Source organism: Myotis brandtii, unplaced genomic scaffold (genome assembly GCF_000412655.1).
Source record: "Myotis brandtii unplaced genomic scaffold, ASM41265v1 scaffold303, whole genome shotgun sequence".
In the NCBI taxonomy this organism is placed as follows: Eukaryota; Metazoa; Chordata; class Mammalia; order Chiroptera; family Vespertilionidae; genus Myotis; species Myotis brandtii.
This window is the reverse complement of record NW_005361573.1, coordinates 3,849,731-3,870,944: the sequence shown is the minus strand read 5'-3', so window position 1 is coordinate 3,870,944 and position 21,214 is coordinate 3,849,731.

The window sequence follows — 21,214 nt, the reverse complement described above, 5'->3', positions numbered from 1 at the left end:
GGAGGGCGGGGCTTCGGAGCGTAGGCGTGTGCGTGGCGCTGGAAAGGCTGGCGGAGGAGCCCGGCTGGAGAAGGAAGGACAAACAGGTGGTCCCACCGATTTGGGGGGAGGCAGATTTTCCTGCCTCTATAGCTCTCTAGACGAGACAACGCCTCAAGCTACTTTACCAGGGAACTTGAGCAATAGTACCCAGTATTAAAGCTTATTTCATAGAAGCATGTAAGGTTAGTGTACTCACGGTTCCACTTATATACCATTTCAAACTGCTTCCGCTAAAGCTCAGCTGGATGAAGTGAGTGCAAACAAAAAAATATGTTGTAACCCATCCAAAACAGCCTGCAGAATTTTACATACCGGGACTGAATTACCCCAGGCCCTAACAGATTTACCTCCACAGAGTTGCATTTTAACATTATACCCTTGACTTTATGGAAAAATGTCTGAGAAAACCAGTCAAATGAAATACTAGTATATCCTTGCATTTGGTGCATTGTCCCCCCCCCCCCACACACACACACACACACACACAGGACTCTCTGCTATGATGTAACCATTTTATCATGTTTACCCATTACAATGTCAAAGCTGCCTGAAGATAAGGATCGTGTTTGCTTTGTAATCCCCAGCATCTAGAACTTCGAATGACAAGTAATGGGCAACCAAATTTCTTGGTTAACTAATCGCTGCTAATATTTATTTATACAGTTCACCTAATTGAGTCCTCACAGCTTGAATACATAGATACTATCATTATCTCCATTTTACAGATTAACAAACCGCAGCCCGGAATAGCTGCAACTAAAACAAAATTCAAGTCCAAACCCAGCTGACAACAAAAATCATGCCTTACTGTCCACTTTGTGGCATCGTCACCTGAAGTGAAATCCCAAGTAAGAAATTTCATTCATTCGAGTTCAAAGTTAGGAACGGATTTGCTTTACTCTCACAGAAACAGATATTCTGTTATGCAAGCTGATTGCCTGTCATTTCACCTTGGCTTCCAGAAAGCCCATGGCTATATTTGAAGCTCAGTGGTGGCCTACTGTTGGCCATTGGGGGGGGGGGGGGAGTCCACATATTAATGGTTGGTTTTTCCCCTCCCATCTCAACTTGGCACTTTTATTTATCATTTTCACTTTTATTTACACTTGTCCTCATTTCCCCTCTCTGTTATGATTATAGCCTTGGTGGAACAAGAGAGAAAATAGTAAGTGCACAGGATAGATGAACGTCAAACAAAATACATGGTTTCCCACCTGTTCCTCCAGGTTGCCATTGGTTTCCATCTCCTCCGGGCACAAGTCCTGCTACCCAAACCTCTGCTGGGGCGAAGGCTGGAGGATGGGTTTCTATAGTTGGGTGGCCTCTGCTTGGATCGAAGCCAGCACCTGACCCCAGAGCAGCTCCCCCAATCAGGAGGCTCAGGACAAAGATTCAGCCAATAGGCTGTGGGAATCCACTCAGCCAATCCCACAGTTCCCCAGGGGAGCCCACCAGGAGAGGGCAGGTTGTTGGCATATCACTTTAACCTGTCTTGAGGCAGACAGACTATCACGTTTGTTTTTCATCTGGACTAAGGAATTTTAAAATGAAACTTCAGCTAAGATATAGGACGCAAGAGGTATTTCTCTGTGCCCAAAAAAATCGTTATTTGTGCCTCCTCGTTCTCATAATCACTAACATGGATTGAACCTTAAGATGGGCTGACGCTATATGAGTGCTTTACCTGTGGAGCTAATGTCACTTTAACAACCCAATTAGCAGGTCCTGTGACTCTCCCTCATTTTACATATGAGGCGCAGGATTTGAACTCAGATGATGTGATTTCCCAGAGCACGCTTTTAAACTTCAGACTGAACCTCATTCCCACTGCTGCCCGCCTGCTTGCTGTTAAGGCAGATCTTTGTAGATTGTCTCTGAATAAGAAACTGCTGCCTGGCCTTGAAACCTGGCTTCGAGGAAAGGGCCTATGAGGCCCAGAAATCAGGATTTTAAAAAGATTCCCAGGTGATTCTAATGTGCAGCCAAGGTTGAGAACCACTGGCCTAACAAGAAGCAATGGGAAGGAAGCCTGCTCCGCATCTGAAGACGAATTTGAATCTTAGTGCCTCCACTTGTTTTGTTTATTTCCCTTTCCCGTGCCTCCGTTTTCCCGTGGGCCCTGTGGGATTCTGATCACTACATTACTCACCTCACAGGAGTTTGAAAACGTTTTGTGCCCTACAAAACGTCAAACCAATGGATGGCATTTGGGGGGACTTTGGCTGAAAACAAAGCCCTAAACTTTGTGTGATGCATCAAGAAAAAAAAAAAACACAGATAGAAAACTAATCGAGGCTCAGAGGGCTTCTTGCTGCCCTATTTCTCGTGTGAGAGGCCCCCTCTACCCACTGACCTCCCTCCCCTCCTCCTGCTTCCCTTTCAGCCTCTTCCCCCTGCTATCTTCAAAGCTGAACATGTTCCCCCAGCTGCTCAGGGACTCTTTGAAGTAGCCCAGGACAGATGGAGAGGTTGATTGATGGAGGTTTCCCAAGGTCAAGCAGGGCCCCTGGAAGGCGGAGTCCCTCAAGCCTCCAAAACGCAACCTTCTCAAAACTTGGTCCCGCTGCTTAATGACCAAAGTCACTTCCCCTTCAGTGGGCGCTTTGTGTGGATTATCCCCGGATTCTCATAACCTCTCGTCATCTCCTTGACCTCCCAGCCCAGCAGACAGGGTAACCAGGACTCTCAGCTTTCGAGAAACCATTTGCCCTGGGGTCAGATGGTAACTGGAATTGGACCCACATTGATGTGACTCAAATCTCCAGAGGTTTTTTAAGGATCCACACTGCAGCCCTACTGCCGGGGTGGGTCAGCTCAACTCAAGTTCAGCATACAGCAGGGGTCTTCAAAGTGGGGTCCCCGGGTCCCTAGGGAGCCCTGAGATTCTTTCAGAGACCAAGGTATTCTAATAATAATACTAAGAAATTATTTACCTTTTCTTTTCTTTTTTTTAACCATGTTGACATCTGCACTGATGGTGCAAAGGCAGTGGTGGTAAAATCGGTGGCACAAATCCAGGCAGTGGTACCCATGTGTACTAGCAGCCATTAACTTCTTCTCTAGCCTGCACTGGTAGTCAACAAAATGCCGGTGTCGCTTAAGAATGTCCTCGACAAAGCAGTAAAAAAAAATTTAATTTTATTAACTCTAGGCCTCTGCATACAAGTCTTTAATAGTCTCTATGATTAAGTGGAAATTATGCATAAAGTACTTTGTTTCACTGTTTTATTGAGGTAAAATTCAACGAGCATAAAATGAACCATTTTAAAGTGAGCAATTCAGTGACATTTAGAGCATTCACAATATTGCGCAACCACCACCTCTATCCAGTTCCAAAACCCTTCCATCACTCTACAATAAAACCCTGTACCCATTCATCAGTTACTCCCCACACAGAAAGCATTTTTGCTACGTGCAGAAGTACAGTGGTTGTCTCAAGGGAAAGCACGTGTGCGAGTGTTTGAGTTGCAAGCTGAACTAGCCTCTTTCATTAGGGGGGGAAAGGTTCACAAAAAACAACCCTATTTTTACTTTGTTTGAAAGAATGGTCAACATGCATATTCAGACTTGGATATTTGGCAGACAGTTCCTTTAAAATGTATGAAATGAACTTGTCACATGAAGTAAAACAGCTGATAGTATTTGTTGCCAATGATCCAATTCTAGCTTACTTAAAATTTTGGAAAACTTGAATGTTCCACCATGAACTTAAGAATCCCTACTATTTTTTTACTGCTTAGTTTGCGGTAATATTACCAAAAGTCCATCTTTGATATTGTATCTGAAATGTGCCAACATTTGAAAAAGCTGCATAACCCAATGAACCAATATTTTCCAAATGACCAGTGTGTGATGTTACCAAATCATGCCTGAATAAAAGATCCATTCAAAGTGCAAGATAAATCAGTGGTTTCAGTCTGAGTACGAAAACAAAACCATTCGTATCCATCTATGCAACTAAACTTTAAGAAACTACTACTTACTAAGTTTTAGTGTGATGCCAAATAAGAATAACCACAATTATCTTAATTGTATGAGGCTGGATTATCTTCATTTATTTAAACTAAAACACGTTGCCATAGATAATGCAGAAGCAAAGATGAGAATGCAAAATTCTTCTATTAAGTCAAACTCTAATGAGACCTGGAACATAGAAAACAATGCCATTCTCACTAAATTTTTGTGTTTCGAAATAGCTATTTTTCATAAAAACATGTTTTTATGCTAATGTCATAGGTTTACAATGTTTTTTCAATCATGTCATTTTGACATGTGAATAAATCATTTAATATATTGTCAGTTTTAATTCCTAGCAAGGTAAATATCAACTGAGATAACTTACATCAACAAGAGCTCTGTAAGGTCCTCACTAATTTTAAAGAAACCAATGAGTTTGAGAACCAATTAAAGTATTCACTGGAATGTCTCAACCCCAAAGGCACTTTTAGTCGATACATGGATTTTTTAATTTAAATAGTTATGTTTAATATATATATATTTGGAAAATTATAACAGATCAAGCTTAGTATCACAGATCTCTTTGCTTAGGATGAAGCTAAATTTACTTAAAATGGCGAATTGACTTAAAGAAAAACATGAAGCAAATATTAGTAAAAAGCTAATTATGTCAAAAATTAATGAGGAGCCCTAGCTGGTTTGGCTCAGTGGATAGAGTGTCAGCCTGTGGACTGAAGGGTCCCGGGTTCAATTCCAGTCGAGGGCACAAGCCTGGGTTGCCGGCTCGATCCCCAGTAGGGGGCCTGCAGGAGGCAGCCCATCACAGAGTCTCTCTTCTCTCTCATCATTGATGTTTCTATCTCTCCCTCCCTCTCTCTTCCTCTCTGAAATCAATAAAAATATATTTTTTAGAAAAATGAATGAGGATAGTATCCAAATGACTGGATTTGGGGAAACACTCAAATAGTGATTGAGTTTTTTTTTTAATTAGGCAGACCTGCCACCAAAACTTACTATGTGGGTCACTCGTCCAGAAAATGAATGACTGTGAGGGTTCCATGAGTTAACACAGGCACAGGAGTGCTCAGTAGCTGTGCCTCCGCCCTGTTCTCCTCCCAGGGAGAGGTGCCTGGCGGCCCAGTGTCAGGGAAGGCCTGCTGCAATGGGCGGTACGAGGCCTGGATTCCTGGCCCAGCTGACTCATTGTCTGACCTGACCCCGCCCTCGAGGCCTCAGTTTTCTCATCCGGAAAATGACAGGGTACCATGTCATCTTCTCTTCAGAGCCTCCCAGTCTTGCCAACCATCCTCTGATTAAAGGACCTGGCCTTACCTTGTCTGATTATTGCATCAGAGCATCACAGAATTGCAGCTGGAAAGAACTCAAGAACTCCCAAAGCCTCCCTGGTAGGCCCCCCACCCCCAGATTAAAATAAATGAACAAACTGAGGCCTAGAGAAGTTAACAAGTCAAGCAAGTTGCTTCCTCACATGGCGGGGACTTGGGGGGAGGCGGGTTGTGGCCAGGTACTGCCCCGGGGGTCCAGTGGGGAAATGGGGGTGCTTCCTCTACACTTGGATCAATAACTTCCTCACGCCTTAACCAATAACCCGCACTTCCGCTAGGAATACGAATCCCGCTTCAGGTTGAGAAAAGCAGTGCTGTTTGGTTGGGAACACCGTGTTAACCACGTTGATGGATTGATGGATTGATGGATTGCTCCGCATTACTCGACCCACCTTTGAAAGGCGGGTCCTGCTACTCCAAATCCCCCCGGAGAAGGCAGAGGAGATGAAATTGACAAGAACAGAATAGAAAGGGATGGCCAGGGAGGAGGACCCTGGGACCCTCTCCTCCTCCCTCTCCTCTCTCTGCCCTCTTGATGTTAGACAATACACCCGTGTCAGCGCCCAGCTTGCTCTACCCAAAGCTTCCCTGCAGCCCGGGCCAACTCCCAGCCACAAATAGAACCAGAATCCACTGAAAATAGCTCCTCCTCCCTTCTGCCCAGAGTTTCCAAGTGCTGGCAGGGATGCCCTGCCCCCATCAGCCAGGCCCCAAGCAGGGAACTCAGGTAGAGAAGCACCAAGGCCACATTTGGGAACCATCTCAGGCCGGCTCTTATTAAGTCCTGGCTCTGCTAGGCCGGCGTGGCTCAGTCGTTGAGCGTCGACCTATGAACCGGGAGGTCACGGTTCGATTCCTGGTCAGGGCCTATGGCCAGGTTATGGGCTCGATCCCCAGTGTGGGGTGTGCAGGAGGCAGCCAATCAATGATTCTCCCTCATCATGGATGTTTCTCTCTCTCTCTCCCTTCCTCTCTGAAATCAATAAAAATATATTTTTAAAAAGGACTGGCTCAGTGCCAGTACCAATGGGAGCTTTAGCTCTCAGCCACTCATGCAGATGAGACTCAGAGAGGCAAGAAGCTTGCCCAAGGCCGCGGCCACACAGTCAGTGGGAGGTGAAGCTAGAGTCCACATGGTTAACCACTGCCCTACGCTCCTCTCTCCACACAAGGCCTCTGCACCAACCAGCTTCATTCGGATCCCTGAGGCAGTGGGGAGCCCAAGCCTTCCAGACCCTCCTTTAACAACCAGGGAAACTGAGACTCCGAGAGAGGAAAGTCTTGCCCAACGCCACTCAGTAAACAAGTAAAGCCAGTACCCAGGTCTCTCAGCTCAGAGGCCAATGTTTTTTGCAGAGGTTGAAGCAAACAGAGGCTCCCTTGTTCCTTTTATGTTGCAGCCCCATGGGTCTTTTTGCTTTTTCCTTTTTTTTTTTTTTTTCACGTTTCAACCTCCTCTCGTTTCCCACTGGAGCAGAGAGCCCGCCCCAGACACCCGTCTGGCAGCCAGGCATCCTGAGATTACCTCTTCATCCCCCTCTGCTCGGGGTGTTTAATGTTCTAGGGCAAGAGAGCAAACAGCGGGGCATAAATCATGGGTGACACAGGCTGGCTTTCTCCTCTGCTGAATGAGAAGCAGACAAGACCCAGCAAGGGAAGAGCATTAACAGGGATTTGCCGACTCATTCAAATCCAAGGCCCAAAAGCACACCTTCCTCCTACTCCTAGGAACGAGAGAGATTTTTCTCTGCCCCAAGACCCCCTTTGTTATAAAAGAATTCTCCGCAATAGTCTTAACCTCTACAGGGATGACAGGAAAGACTAGCATGAGGCCATGGACACTCTGGTGGGGAGGAAGTAAATTATTTGAGACGTGGTCAAGGGGTAGGAGGTAGAGTCTCACACCTAGCTTCACAGGGTCTTGGACCCATTCCCAGCTCCATCCACACACACCTCTAGGGAGTCTGCTGAGCTGCCTCAATTTCCCCAATGTGTCTGAGAATCAGGGAGTCCAGAGAGTGCATACTCTCACGTAGTCAATCTCGTTGTTTATTGCAAATGTTTGTTGAGTCGTCCCTTTGTCTAGCACCACGCCAAACTCTGCAGAGGCCACAGTGACCAAGACAAAGCCAGTCCCTGCCTTCCTGGGACTTAGAGTCCAGTTGGCAAGACAAAGTCAGCAGAAGGCCAGGTAAGTGCTTGGATGGCGAAGATACAGGATGTATGGCAACAGTCAGGTAGGGAACCTACCTGAGTCTTATAGGGGTCCAGGTAACACTGATGCAGAAACTGGAAGTGTACAAGTTAAAAGTAAGAAAAGGGGCGACTCAGGGAGAGGGAACAGCACGTGCAAAGACCCACGGGCAAAAGAGAGCCAACCTAGTCACTGAACCAACCAATTGGTCCCAAGTATAGATCTATTTTGGCATCTTTCTCTGGGGCAGGCTTGCCATTCTAAGACTGGAATCTTGCTGAATTTCTATGGTTTTTAGTGCTGTGCTAATCATAGAGTATAGGCTGGATTCCATAATATTGCATTCTTCTAATATTACACATTCCTTCATCAGCACCTCCAGGAAATAATCAGCCCCGTTCCAGCCAGTCTCTGGATGCTGACAGACCCTTTTATTGGCTGTCTTCCATCTGTCTCCATGAATCCTACATGCCTGGCTTGTTTTTAGGTTGAGTGTTCTAGAACCTGACCCACACCATCATCCTTTACTAGGGCATCCATGGCAGCAAAGTGCAGCTTGTTTTTAGGTTGAGTGTTCTAGAACCTGACCCACACCCTCATCCTTTACCATGGCATCAAAGTGCAGCTGGTGTGATCTGGAGGCCTCAGGTTTTCTGGGAAATTACAAAATTATATCCAACCAGAGAGAGAAAATAAATAAAGCATTAACATTCTCTCACGCCAGCCCAATGACATGGAAAGTTGCCAAGAATGCCTCTGAGGGGAAAATTGGCTCTAAAAGCAGGAAATGGGATCAGAGATGGAGGTGGAAATGAGTCTTCACTTTCCACCAATGAGACTCGGAGAAGCTGGGTTATTTGCTCAGGGTCCTGAAGCAAGGAAATAGCTGGGCCAGCTTTCAAGTGATTGGCCTACGATTTCAGAATGTGTTTCTGAGGAATGATATTGCATAGCTATCATCAAAATAAACAGAACACAACAAGAGTTCTCCAGCTCAATAAATTTAGGACATGCTGAATTCAACAAAGGTAACCAGGTTATTTTCTTTGCTGCAGGACTTCTCAGAGCCTTGATATGCTGACATACATAGTGACCATAAGAGGAGGTTATGGAGTTTTCAGAGTTTCCAGAACTCATTTGAGCTAAGCACATGTTTCTGGGAACCCTCCTTGGAACCCACATTGGGAAATACTATACTAACTATGCCATGTTTTTGTATATAGAGGGAGTCCGATCTACGTATTTTGGATGGATGAATGGATGCATAGTTTGACCATTTCCTTGTTGTGTTACTTCAAGTATATGACATCCTCCCTTTCTCTGAGCCTCAGTTTTATCTCTACAACAGGGGCCAATAAACTTTTTCTGAAAAGGGCCAGATAGTACCTATTTTAAAATTTGCAAACCAAATATAACTCTATGGCATATTCTTTCCTCCTTTCCTCCCTTCCTCCCTTCCTCCCTTCCTCCTTTCCTCCCTTCCTTCCTTCCTTCCTTCCTTCCTTCCTTCCTCTTTTAAAAACCCTTTAAAATGAAAACACCATTTTAGCTCTCAGACCATACAAAAATAGGTGTGGGGGGGGGGGAGGATTTGGACTCAAGCCATTACCAACCTCTGCTCAACACATTAAGGTATGAGGAAATCCACTGTGTATTCTACATTTTGTGATTTTACTTATTTATTCCTTTATTTGCCCTCCTATGCTGCCTTGGGAGGTAGGTACTAAGCTTCATCCGCTGTCTAGGGAAAAGGCTGCTGTCCAACGAATGAAAATGAACCTCCTTTCCCAGGGAGGTCAGTAGCCAGACAAGCTTGGAATGGGGACCCTTGGATGCCAGTCCTGAGGACAAACCCACTAAGCTCTGATGCTCGGTAGAAAAGATACTCAACCTCTATTGCAGACCGGGAGCGTCTCTGCAATTTCTATAAGAGAAGGGTTTGAGAGCAGTAACTGGGCTGAAGAGAGGGACTAAGAAATGTCTCAAAGCTGCATTCGCAAGGCCCACGGGCATAGCAAGCACCCCTTTTACTTAGAGCGCATGTTTGCTTTGGATGTTTGGGAGGCGTGTGATAGAGAATATGAGGTAAAACTCCCAAACCATCCCTCAGATCTGTCCCTAAGATAGCGGCTGTGGACCAAGTTCACTGTGAGCCACAGAGTAGCCCCCATCTCATTAGTCCACACAGTAATCCTGTGAGGCAGGTGATATGATCTCCACTGAACAATAGAGAAGGCGAGGCTCCGGGAGGTTTGGTAACTCACTTACCTGCCCAACGTCTCTCACGTGATAAAGGATGAAATCACAGTTCAATTGCAGGTCTCCCTGGCTCCGAAGTCAGGGCCTGTTTTAATACCCTCTGCTGCTTTGGGCCACTTTCCTGGGTCTATGTTTGAATGACCAGGGTACTCACAGTCAATTTCTTGAACTTTCACACTTAATTACATAGAGCATTAGATTGTTTGATAAGTGCTTCACATGTTAGTCTTCATTCAGTCTTTGTATAGATTGACTTCTTGTGTGTGTGTTTTTTTTCACCCAAATTCAATATTTGAGTCAAAATTGCTCTGGGATCTCCCACGGGCATAGCAAGCACCCCTTTTACTTAGAGCGCATGTTTGCTTTGGATGTTTGGGAGGCGTGTGATAGAGAATATGAGGTAAAACTCCCAAACCATCCCTCAGATCTGTCCCTAAGATAGCGGCTGTGGACCAAGTTCACTGTGAGCCACAGAGTAGCCCCCATCTCATTAGTCCACACAGTAATCCTGTGAGGCAGGTGATATGATCTCCACTGAACAATAGAGAAGGCGAGGCTCCGGGAGGTTTGGTAACTCACTTACCTGCCCAACGTCTCTCACGTGATAAAGGATGAAATCACAGTTCAATTGCAGGTCTCCCTGGCTCCGAAGTCAGGGCCTGTTTTAATACCCTCTGCTGCTTTGGGCCACTTTCCTGGGTCTATGTTTGATGATCAGGGTACTCACAGTAAATTTCTTGAACTTTCACACTTAATTACATAGAGCGTTAGATTGTTTGATAAGTGCTTCCCATGTTAGTCTTCATTCAGTCTTTGTATAGATTGACTTCTTGTGTGTGTGTTTTTTTTTCACCCAAATTCAATATTTGAGTCAAAATTGCTCTGGGATCTTGGCCCAGAAATAGATCCACACAAATACATCCAATTGATTTTTGACAAAGGTGTAAAAGCCATTCAATAGAAGAAAGCGTTTTAAACAAATGGTACTGGAGTCATTGGACATTCATGGACACACACAAAAAAGACCCCAAGACATTGACCTAAACCATACATCATACCCAAAAATTAACTCAAAATTGATCAAGGATTTAAATATAAAACTATTAAACTTTTATGAGGAAAAAGGAAATCTTTGAGATCTAGGGCCAGGCATAATGGTTTTAGACTTGACACCTAGAGCATAACCCATGAAAGGAAAAGATCCTAAGTTGGACCACATCAAAACAAAAACTTATGCTGTGAAAGACCCCATGGAGAAGATGAGAAGACAAGCTACAGACTGTGAGAAAATATCTGTGAGCTACATTTCTGACAAAGAACTCTAAAACTCAACGGTAAAAATCAAGGAATCCAATGGGAAAATAGGCAAAAGACACGAACAGGCATCTCATGGAAATGTATTTCCTTCCTTTTTATTGCTTCATAGTATTCCATGGCACATGGAACAAACCATGGCATTTGGTTTGTTTCCAATTTGGGGAAATTATGAATAAAGCTATGAACAATCATGTGCAGGTTTTTGTGTGACCATATTTTCATTTCTCTGGAGTAAGTGCCCAAGAATATAATTGCTGGCCCTAGCCAGTTTGGCTCAGTGGGTAGAGCGTCGGCCTGTGGACTGAAGGGTGCCGGGACACATGGCAAATAAGCACATGAAAAGATGTTCTGCCTCATTAGTCATAAGAGAAATGCAAACTGAAACCACGAGGAGATATAACCACATGCTTATCAGAAAGACTAAAATAAACAATAGTGATAACACTAAATGCTGGTGAAGATGCAGAGAAACGTTGCTGCTGGGGGTGTAAAATGGCAGGGTCATTCTGGTAAAACGTATGACAGTTTCTTACAAAACTAAACATACAGTTACCGATATCCAGCAGTTATACTCTTTTTTAAAAATATTTTTTTATTGATTTCAGAGAGGAAGGGAGAGGGAGAGAGATAGAAACATCAATGATGAGAGAGAATCATTGATTGGCCATCTCCTGCACACCCCCTACTGGGGATCAAGCCCGCAACCTGGGCATGTGCTCTTGACTGGAATCAAACCCGGCACCCTTCAGTCCACAGGCGGGCGTTCTATCCACTGAGCCAAACTGGCTAGGGCCAGCAATTATATTCTCAGGCACTTACTCCAGAGAAATGAAAATATGGTCACACAAAAACCTGCACATGATTGTTCATGGCTTTATTTGTAATTTCCCCAAATTGGAAATAAACCAAATATCCTTCAGTGGGTGAATATAAAACAAGCTGATACCATGGAATACTATGAAGCAATAACAAGGAAGGAAATATTGATACCTGCAACAACATCCTGAGCTCTCAAGGGAATTATGCTGAAAGAAAAAAGCCAACTTCAAAAGGCTACATACAGTATGAATATATGAATACATGTATAAAATTTTTGAAATGACAAAATCATAGAGATGGAGAAGAGATTTATGGTTGTCAGGGGTTAGGGCAATGAAGAGAGAAGGAGAAGGATATGATTCTAAAAGAGTTACAGGAGGGATCCTTAAAATGGAACCATTCTGCATCTTGGTTGAGGTGGTGGTCGAACAAACCTACACGTGTGGTATAATTTCATAGAACTAAACACACACGTACCATGAATGAGTGCATGTAAACTGGCAAAATACAAACAATGTGGGTCAACTGTGTCGATTCCTGGTTGTGACATTGGACTCTAGTCATACACGATATTACCATGAGGGGGAAATAGATAAAAAACATGGGGATCTCTCTTGGTACTATTTTTTTTACAATTGCATGTAAATCTACAATTATCTCAAAATAAAAGTTGGGGTTCGTTTGTTTTTTTAGTTCATTTGAGTTCTTGGCCCAAGATGGTTCCTTTCAGGGGTGAAGGTACATTTACCATTCATTTGGGTATTAAGGTCTCCACCTGATCATCTTTAGCAAAACCAATAATATGGTGTGTGTGTGTGTGTGTGTGTGTGTGTGACTGTGTGTGTGTGTGAGTGTGTGTGTGAGAGTGTGTGTGTGTGTGTGTGTGTGAGTGTGTGTGTGTGAGTGTGTGTGTGTGAGTGTGTGGGTGTATGTGAGTGTGTGTGTGTGTGTGTGTGTGTGTGTGAATGTGGCACTGGGCTAAGTGCTCTCCATAGATTATCTCTTTGTCAACAGAACCTAGTGAAGAAGAAAACAATGTCATTATATCTCCATTTAATAGATAAGGAAACTAAACTCAGCAAAGTCAGGTCATTTGTCCCAATGCACGTAGCAATTAACCATCAGGAATAAAACCAGAGCTTCTGAGCCCTAGACGCACACCCTTAACCTCTGCACTGGTCCTCCCTCTGATTAGATGCTATGTGACATTGGTCTTTGGTGTAGGCTGGCCTTGAACCTTGGCCAAAAGGCCAGAACTCTCCTTGAGTAGCTACCAGGAGTGGCAGTACAATGGAAAGAACACTAGAACCTTCCACTAGATTCCTCTCTCTAGACCATGATTTTCAACCTTTTTCATGTCATGGCACATTTAAAGTAATCACTAAAATTCTGCGGCACACCAAAAAATATTTTTTTGCCAATCTGGAAAAAAAAAATAGGTATAATTTTGATTCATTCACACCAAACAGCTATTGTTGTCATTTTTTTAATTTAACCATCTAAAGGGAAGAGGTCAGTACCCCTGACTAAATAGCCAGGAATTACATGTTTTAAAAATTCTTGTGGCAACACCATTTGAAAATCGCTGCTCCAGACCATTCCAATTCCCAAGACTAAGTCTAAGTCCCAGCACCATCACTTTAGGCTGTGTGGCCGTAGGAAGGTCACTTCTACCTGAGTTTTCTCACCCTCAAGCCAGGGCTTGCAATCCCGGCACTGTCAGTGGATCCAATGAAGTCATGCATTTCAAAGGGCTTGGGATACTCCAAAGGGGGCAGTTATTATTAATAACAGGGCACCATGAAATAAATTCTAAATATAGGCCACTCACTCCGATTTATCTTCTGGCTCGATGGTAAACACTTTAAGGGCATGGGCTGAGTTTTAGCTTTTTATTTTCTCCTAACCCTCCCTTTAAAAAGTGCTCACACACAAAATGGTCGGTTTTCTCAAAGTCCTTGTTGAGCTGCTCTATTGGTAGAAATGTGATCAAATGCAAAAGGGAAAAGCAAAGCATTGATAATAAAAATAAAGAACCCGGTGCTTTGACTGCTTTTTTCTTGTCAGTTGCAAGGAGAACTGAGAATGGTTTTCAGCCCCAAACTGGCTCCTGCATTTCCTGCCTTATAACCCCAGGTAACTCCTTGTTTTCAATGTTTGGAAGTGTGGATTCTATCTTTTCAGCGGCCTGGAAGAATGTGAAATTTGTGAAGCCGGGTGAGGCACAACATGTTCTTGCTATTTATACCAACCAGGATCTGTGGCTGTTTTTTGGGCAAGGTTTTCCACATAAAATCAACCTTCCCGCCCCCACCCCCCAACCCTTTCCCCATTTATGACAACCTTGCAAACTCATAAACAAATTCCTCAGCTTTATTACTAATGCCAATAACATGGACTTTTAAAGCTGCCTTTCATCCGGACATCTCAAGCAAGGTTGCAAACGGTAATTAAAGTTCAACACCCTGGTGAGGGAGGCATCTATTATTCAACCCATTTCCCAAACAGGTAAGCCCAGACTTACAAATTAGAGGCCTGGCCATGGGTCACCAGGGGTCGGTACGGGGAGGAGAGTGAAACGAAGAGCTCTAGGCTTCTCGGCTCTTGGATTCAAGAGCCTATGGCAGTGACGGCGAACCTTTTGAGCTCGGCGTGTCAGCATTTCGAAAAACCCTAACTTAACTCTGGTGCCGTGTCCCATATAGACATTTTTTGATGTTTGCAACCATAGTAAAACAAAGACTTATATTTTTGATATTTATTTTATATATTTAATTGCCATTTAACAAAGAAAAATCAACCAAAAAAATGAGTTCACAGCCCTAGCTGGTTTGGCTCAGTGGATGGAGCATGGGCCTGCGGACTGAAGGGTCCCAGGTTCAATTCCCGGTCAGGGCACATACCCAGGTTGCAGGCTTATCCCCGGTGGGGGGCATGCAGGAGGCAGCCAATCCATGATTCTCTCTTACCATTGAGGTTTCTATCTCTCCCTCTCCCTCTCTGAAATCAATAAAATAAGTATTTTAAAAAAATGAGTTCGCGTGTCACCTCTGACACGCGTGTCATAGGGTCGCCATCACTGGCCTATGGCAATGCCCTCTGGGAGCAGGCATCCACTTAAGTGGGGGCGCCATTGAAAACCATGAAGCCGATGGGTGACGCAGTCAGGTTGGGGCTGTTCAGTAACCACGCAGTCCTGCCTCCCCGCTCCCCTGGAATGCCTGGCCGCAAGCAGACACGGGCCTTCCTCCGTGGCCTTCTGGCACCGCCGTGGTTTTCTGTCGGGGAGCTAGAGGATTGCCAAAAGGCAAACGCACTGGGGCTGCTGGCTTCGCTGGCAGCAGCGAGCAAGGCTCGCGCCCAGGAGAGGTGGCTGCGGGCCCTCCCGGGAGGGGGGCACAGTAGGTGTATGGGCGGCAGCCAGGAGGCTGAGAAAATGAGGCATTCATCTGAACAGTGTCAGGGATTGTCAGTGGGCACGGGGACAGGAAGCCGAGCCCGGGGGTGCAGGAAGCAGAGACACACAGCAACATATGCCTGCAGCCAGTGGGAGAGAGACAAGGCAGCTAAAGACAGCGAGAGGCCGGCGGTCCAGGCCCCTCTCGCTATCTCCGCAAAGGCTGCTTTGTGCCTTGTCACTGGCAGGCCGCCCCCAGCGAGCGCTGGATGCCCGCGTGGACTTAGGGACATGTGGGTGTCTTGGCACGTCAGTCAGAATCATAGGGGTTCGGCTGGAGGCAGGGCAGCCTTCTGGGATTGGCTGGTGATATCTTGATAAAGTTCTCCAGGCCTGTAGGCAGCGCCTGACCGCTTTCCCGGGTAACGGTTCATCTTGGGTCGCCCCTGCTGCCTGCCTGCCTGCCTGCCTGCCCACCCGGGGCACAGCAGCTGGCAGGCCGCTGCCCCCCTGCCAGGAAAGGCCTGAGGCTCGCTGGATCTCAAGAGTCTTGACTTTCTTTTTAAAATTTTAATTTAGAGAGAAAGAGGAAGGGAGGGAGAGAGATATCGATTTGTTGTTCCACTTATATATGCATTCATTGGTTGATTCTTGTACGTGCCCTGACCAGGGATCGAACCTGAAACCTTGGTGTATCTGGACGATGGGAGTCTTTTTAATCAATCATATATATATGATTGATTTTTACACAGAGGAAGGGAGAGGGATAGAGAGTTAGAAACATCAATGAGAGAGAAACATCGATCAGCTGCCTCCTGCACACCCTCAACTGGGGATGTGCCCACTACCAAGGTACATGCCCTTGACCAGAATCAAAACCGGGACCCCTCAGTCCACGGGCCGATGCTCTATCCACTGAGCCAAACCAGTCTTGACTTTCAACCCCTGGATACAGTGTCTTCTGAGAACACCCCCGATCACCAGGCAGGAGGCCAATTTAAAGACACAAAACTTACTTTTTAAATATGTTCACAAGTTGTCTAAAAAGTATGAAGACTTACATCTAAATCTTAGACTACCTAGAAATCTATGCCTTATCCTGGGTTCCCCCAAAAGTCGAGTCTGAGATAAAAGCTTCTGTAATGATAGTTTATCTAGCAAGCGGCCCCAGGAAGTAGGAGTAAAAGACAGGCAAGGAGCATGAGCCAGAGCAAGGGTGGGCCATGAGGGGCTCTCATACAGGTGACTGGTGGCTCGGTTCCTCAGGACCTGCTGAGATGCCTTGGGAAATACACCCTGGAAGCATCCACCCTGAGGAATAAAGGAGGAAGCATTTGGCCATCAGCTCCCATTCCCCTTAGGCAAGGGTTGCCTCATGGGGTGTGAACCTTGCACACTTCCAGGTTGCACATATTGAGCCTCACAGGTACCCCACCCCGGTGACATACAGTGAGAGAGGTGAGGCGTTGTCAAGTTGCAATTGAGCGCATCTGTCATTGGTTGGAATAAGAGGTGAGCCCAAGAGCTCACCGACAGGATCCAGCGACTCTTCCTGAACCAATCACTGTAGCTGGAGGGGAAGAGCAGACTTAGTTGATTGGCTGAACCTGGAACTTGACCAACCCTTGGGGTGGAGGACATGGGAAGGTGGGGAGGTCAGCCTCACCCAACCACAAGAAGTACTACACTCAGTTGTCTGATCCACTCTACAGGTATACGGGCATGTCCCTACCCCCAGCCACTCTCTTGACCTCATACAATTGAGAAGCCAAGCCCACCCCTACCCCACAACTGTCAGTTCTTGTGGTTGGGTGAGGCTGACCTCCCCACCTTCCCACGTCCTCCACTCCAAGGGTTGGTCAAGTTCCAGGTTCAGCCAAACAACTAAGTCTGCTCTTCCCTACTAGTATTGACTTCCATGCCAACAAGAACACATCTGCCCCTGCAGTCCAAACCGGAGTCCTGAAGGTCAGCCTGGCTGGGCCACTGAGGTCACAAGCTCACTCCGAAATCAGCATCTACATCCAGTGGAATGAGTGTCCTGGTTGGTTTAAGTCCTTCAAGTCTCACCCCTGCAATTTGGGATGGAATCGCCTCTCCCAGTGTGTGGCTGTATAGATACCTCAATGCAGATCTAAGCACCGACAGGATCCAGCGACTCTTCCTGAACCAATCACTGTAGCTGGAGGGGAAGAGCAGACTTAGTTGTTTGGCTGAACCTGGAACTTGACCAACCCTTGGAGTGGAGGACGTGGGAAGGTGGGGAGGTCAGCCTCACCCAACCACAAGAAGTACTACACTCAGTTGTCTGATCCACTCTACAGGTATACGGGCATGTCCCTACCCCCAGCCACTCTCTTGACCTCATACAATTGAGAAGCCAAGCCCACCCCTACCCCACAACTGTCAGTTCTTGTGGTTGGGTGAGGCTGACCTCCCCACCTTCCCACGTCCTCCACTCCAAGGGTTGGTCAAGTTCCAGGTTCAGCCAAACAACTAAGTCTGCTCTTCCCCTCCAGCTACAGTGATTGGTTCAGGAAGAGTCGCTGGATCCTGTCGGTGCTTAGATCTGCATTGAGGTATCTATACAGCCACACACTGGGAGAGGCGATTCCATCCCAAATTGCAGGGGTGAGACTTGAAGGACTTAAACCAACCAGGACACTCATTCCACTGGATGTAGATGCTGATTTCGGAGTGAGCTTGTGACCTCAGTGGCCCAGCCAGGCTGACCTTCAGGACTCCGGTTTGGACTGCAGGGGCAGATGTGTTCTTGTTGGCATGGAAGTCAATACTAGTAAGAAAGCCCCCAAGGCCAATGGCTGCAGGAGGCCATCCTAGGACTCTGAAGTGAACCAATCTCAGCCAGAGCCCTCGCTGTGTACGACAGAGCAAAAAGACAGAAAGAACTGGTCCCATAGGATGAGGACATGGGTGAGTTGTTGAATCAACCAAACCTGAAAGCTCAACCTACTTCTGATGTCTCCATTTATGTGAACCAATCATTGCCCTTCATGGTCCAAGTCAACTTAAGGTGCATGTTCCGTTACTGGCAGCTGAACACAATCCTAACCGAGACATGGACTTGAGCATAAAAGAGAACCATCAATTCCTATAACAGAAAAGTCCCGGGGAGGAGACTCCAAACAAGCTGAGAATTCACATATGTGATCTCATTGGATCATCATCATCATCTCACCCTGGTAATGATTACTTGGGTCTCCACTTCACAGATGAGATGAAGGAAAAAAAAAAAACAGTGAAAGAACCAACCTAGTGGTCGTCAAGTGGGAACGGTTTTGCATCACAGGGGACACTTGCCAATATCTAGAGACCTTTATGGTCACCACGACTCGGGGGAGAGGGAGGTGTGCTGCTGGCCTGTACTGGGTAGAGGCCAGGAATGCTGCTCAACATCTTACAGTGCATAGAACTGTCCCCAACAAAGAAGTATCTTGGCAAAAAGATTAATAGTGCTGAGGTTGAGAATCCCTGTGTGACTAACCTAGGGCCACTAGGATTCTAGGCTCAGAATCAAACTCAAAAAACTCAAACTCTGCTGAACACAGCTGAGCCCACGCTGGACATGCAATGCAGCCTAGCACCATAGCCGGTCGGGATTGCCAGGAGGGGAAGGGGCCTGGGATCCGGAGGAGGAGGAGGGAGCCCAGCCATTCCAGGGGCACCATGCTCTTGTGCCAACGTCACCCTCGATCCAACGAATTCCAGGGTGAGCCCCTTGCAGATTCTTGCATAATTTCTTGGCCCCGAAGGCCGGTGCTTCAGGGCACCTGGGGAGGTCTGTGGCTCCATGCCCAGAATACCAACCCCATTTCTACCTGTTTGGCTGGCATTTGCTATACAAAATTGGAAATTAATAATTCATCTCACGGGATGAATAATTCAACAGAGGGGACAAAGGGCCGCTGGCATCACAAAGCAGCCCACGGCGCCTTCCAGAGGGAGAGGGGAAAAGAAACTCTACAGTCAGGCTGGTGTCTGAACCCAAAGGACCCTGATACTAGACAGTTTAGATTGGAGCACAAGGAGTCGATGGGGGCATTGGGGCTTCCAGAAGGGAACTCAGGACCCTATCTCCCCTCCCACCCGTCCCCCCAGCCCCACACCACTTCCAGCCTCTCTAACCTTCACAGTTCATTACAGCCAGCTGCACTGGCACCTGTTCCAGGAAACTTTCTCTGATAACCCCAACCAACTGAAGCTGAAAAGCATTTCTCTCTGATCCATGTGTGAGCCACTTAACCCTGACCATTGATTACCCATCGCCTCACGCTAAGCCCTATTTCTTTCACCAGAGCTTCTCGGGCCATGGTGTGGCTTTTCTAGCTGAGCGGGAAGAGGAGATTCAGCAGAGAGCTGATGGGAGTGGTTCTTAGCACTGTGGACATGTAGCTCTTTTGAGGCTGGGATGAAAGTCTTGCAGCCTCTTTACTGGAAAATGTTCCCCAATATATCCGTGTACAATGCAAGGGGTGCATAGATCCTGGGAGCCACTTCATGGACCCAGTTTAGAATTCCTGCCTCATGGGGAGCTTTCTGTTCAAAACAGGGACTACAGCCCTCGGCGGTTTGGCTCAGTGGATAGAGCGTCAGCCTGCAGATGGAAGGGTTCTGGGTTTGATTCCGGTCAAGGGCACATACCGCGATTGCAGGCTCCTCCCAGGCCCGGGCCCGGGTCAGGGTGCGTGCAGGAGGCAACCAATCTATGTGTTTCCTCTCACATCGATATTTCTCTCTGTCTTTCTCTCTCTCCACCACTCTCTCTAAAATCAATGGGAAAATATCCTCAGGTGAGAATTTAGAAGAAGAAGAAGAAGAAGAAGAAGAAGAAGAAGAAGAAGAACTACAATTGTCCAGGAAATAAAAAACAATTGAGTCCCTGAACCTTGCCTTAAAAATGGCCCTGTCCGAGGTGCCAAGGTATTTTAAGGAAGTGAATCATTAGCAAGGAGCTATGCGATGCTTATGTGTAACCCTGGGTGAGTCATTGCCTAGCTCTGGACCATGGTTTCTTTACCTGCAATCGAAAGAGCTGGTCTTGATCATCTTAGTAATTTGATTCAATCATCCACTCAGCAAATATTCATTGCACCCTATTAGGTGCCAGGTACCAAGCTAAGAACTGGAGAGAAGGTTGGTGAACAAAACAGATGAGGCCCCTAACTTGTCAGAATGCAGAGTCTAATGAGGGAGGCAGTCGTTGATTAAACAATCACGTGCAAAAAAATATATATAAGATGATGAGCTGTGATCAGTGCTACACAGGGACGTGCAGGGAGCTGGCTGGGGCTGTGCATATCAGGGAACCACAATCACCTGCAGAAGGAAGAGACGAAGAGGCTTCAGGTTGGTGAGGGGAGCGTGGGGGCATTTCAGACAGAGGAAGCAGCATGCGCCAGTGCCCTGAAGTGTGAGGAGCCAGGACACTTAAGACACGAGATGTTCAGAGCGGCTGCATTCCGGAGCCCTCTGGGGACTGTGCGGCCCAGGGAATAAACAGCTAGAAACATGGGAAGACTAGGTTCCCCTCTTCATAATGGTCAAGGCATATCTCCCAGGAGCTTCTTTCAATGCGCTCCAGAAAAAAAAAAAAGCGAAAGAGCTGGCACCATTCCACTACATTACAACCCAGGTTTGATGGTTAAAAGCATCAAGATCGCCGAAACCGGTTTGGCTCAGTGGATAGAGCGTCGGCCTGCTACATTACAACCCAGGTTTGATGGTTAAAAGCATCAACATCAACCTTTGCCATCACCAGCATAGCTGAAGTTGCCTTTTGAAAGCTCTTCCACGCTGATCCTGCATGAAAAGCCCACGATGCTACTCAATAAAGAGTGTTTATCATCGAAGTGAAGCAATCTT